We start from the raw sequence: 2,930 nt of genomic DNA on the forward strand, positions 1-2,930 counted from the left end.
TTTAGTTTAGATCCTTCTCAACAAGAACATCAAATTCCTTTGCATCACACAAATCTTCATTTTCTTGTGAAATACTCAATATCTGATACCTAATTAATTCTTTAGGAAGAACTCACCTAAATATTGTATCTATATCTATATCTATATCTATATCTATATCTATATCTTGATATATTTATATCTATATCTAGATATGTATACATATCTCTGTATCTATATATCTGTATCTATATATCTATATGTATATGTATATCTATATCTAGATATTGATATATCTATATCTATCTATATATCTATATATATCTATATATCTCTATATCTATATCTATATCTATATATCTCTATCTATATATATATATCTATATATATCTCTCTATAGATCTATATATCTATATCTATATCTATATATTGATATATCTATATCTTTATCTATCTATCTATATATCTATATCTATATCTATATCTATATATCTATCTATATATCTATATCTATATCTATATATCTATATATCTATATATCTATATATCTATATATCTATATATCTATATATCTATATATCTATATCTCCATATCTATATTTATATCTATATCTATCTATATCTACATCTATATACTGATATAGCTGTATATCTATTGATAAATCTATATATCCATATATATCTATACAGATCCCCTGAGCTCTGATCACTGAACTCCTGCTCATCCCTTTGCATTCCAACCCCAAGATCCTGATTTCTCACTGGGATTTCTCCCTGGGATTTCTCCCTGGGATTTCTCCATCCCAGCTGGAGAAGGGGCTGGGCCGTGGGAACGCGGTTCCTGCGGGGCTCAGCACCCCCGGGCAGCTGCTGCTGTCACTCGGCGCCCCAGCGGGGGCCAGGCCACCTCTGCATCTTCCTGACACCTCAGCCCCCAAAGAACAACAGCAGCCCCTCCTGAAAAACCCCATTTGTTGGCYGAGGCAGCCACCTTTAACCTCCCTAAAGTCAACAGCTCCTGAAAGAATGGTTGGGAAAAACGGAGTGTGGTTTGGGTGAGGAACGCTCCCGTAAGGAGCTGAAGGATGAGGAATGGAGATTTTTCTTTGAGCTTTTTATCTGTGATTTCCTCAGGTGAAGAGCAGAGGCAGCCACCTTTAACTTTCAGAAAGTCAACATCTCTTGAAAAAATGGGTGGGAAAAAATGGAGTGTGGTTTGGGTGAGGAACGCTCCCGTAAAGAGCTGAAGGATGGGAGTGGAGATTTATCTTTGAGATTTTTAAGAATAAATTCTGTGATCTCCCCAGGGGAAGAGCAGAGGAAGCAGGGGCTTTTGTTGGTTGAGGCAGCCACCTTTAACCTCTGTAAAGACGACACCTCTCTGGTCAAGGGCTGAAAAATTAGAGGAGAAAATGGAGTATGGTTTGGGTGAGGAATGCTCCCATAAGGAGCTGAAGGATGGGAATGGAGATTTATCTTTGAGATTTTTAAGAATAAATTCTGTGATTTCTCCAAGTGAAGAGCAGAGGCAGCAGGGGCTTTTGTTGGTTGAGGCAGCCACCTTTAACCTCCTTAAAGTCAACATCTCTCTAAAAAACGGGTGGGAAAAATGGAGCGCGATTTGGGTGAGGAAAGCTCCATTAAGGAGCTGAAGGATGGGGAATGGAGATTTATCTTTGAGATTTTTAAGAGTCAATTCTGTGATTTCCCCAGGTGAGAGCAGAACMAGCAGAGGCATTTGTTGGCCGAGGGAGCCACCTTTAATCTCCATAAAGTGAACACCTCTTGAAAAAAATGGGTGGGAAAAATGGAGCATGGTTTGGGTGAGGAACGCTCCCGTAAGGAGCTGAAGGATGGGGAATGGAGATTTATCTTTGAGCTTTTTAAGAGTCCACCCTGTGATTTCCTCAGGTGAAGAGCAGAGCCCTCAGAGGCATTTGTTGGCTGAGGCAGCCACCTTTAACCTCTGTAAAGTCAACACCTCTCTGTTCAAGGGCTGAAAAAATAGAGAGGAAAAACAGATCATGGTTTGGGTGAGGAATACTCCCGTAAGGAGCTCAAGGATGAGGAATGGAGATTTATCTTTGAGATTTTTAAAAGTTAATTCTGTGACTTCCCCAGGTGAAGAACAGAGCCAGCAGAGCCATTTGTTCATTGAGACAGCCACCTTTAACCTCTGTAAAGTCAACACCTCTCTGGTCAATCGCTGAAAAAGAGAGAAAAAAAATAGAACATTGTTTGGGTGAGGAAAGCTCCTGTAAGGAGCTGAAGGATGAGGAATGGAAATTTATCTTTAGGCTTTTTATCTGTGATTTCTGTGATTTTCCCAGGTGAAGAGCAGTACCTTCAGAGGCATTTGTTGGTTGAGGCAGCCACCTTTAACCTCCATAGAGTCAACAGCTCTCTAAAAATGGGTGGGAAAAAACGGGTGTGGTTTGGGTGAGGAATGCTCTTGTAAGGAGCTGAAGGAAGGAGAATGGAGATTTATCTTTGAGCTTTTTATCAGCTCATCCTGTGATTTTCCCAGGTGAAGAACAGAGGCAGCAGAGACATTTGTTGTCTGAGGCAACAAATTTTAACCTTTGGAAAGTCAACATCTCTCTGGTCAAGTGCTGAAAAATAGAGAAAAAAAAGAGAGTGTTTTAGGTGATGATTGCTCCTGTAAAGCCTGAAGGATGGGGAATGGAGAATTTTCTTTTTTATCAGTTCATCCTGTGATTTTCCCAGGTGAAGAACAGACCCTGGAAAGGGCAGGAGAGCTGGGGAAGGGGTGGCAAGGATGGGCATGTCTCAGAAAGAAGGAGAGAAAAAGGGGGCTCCAGCAACTCCAAGCTGAGAGTTGGGAAGGAAATGCCAAGCCCAAAGGTGGGCTTTATTTAATTTTAAAATTTATTTAAAATTTATTTATAATTTTAATAATTTTCTCAGCCATTCTGAATGAGTAAAAGAAC

The sequence above is a fragment of the Malurus melanocephalus genome, unplaced genomic scaffold, assembly GCF_030028575.1.
Source record: "Malurus melanocephalus ecotype Western Australia unplaced genomic scaffold, MMel_1.1 scaffold_411, whole genome shotgun sequence".
NCBI lineage: Eukaryota > Metazoa > Chordata > Aves > Passeriformes > Maluridae > Malurus > Malurus melanocephalus.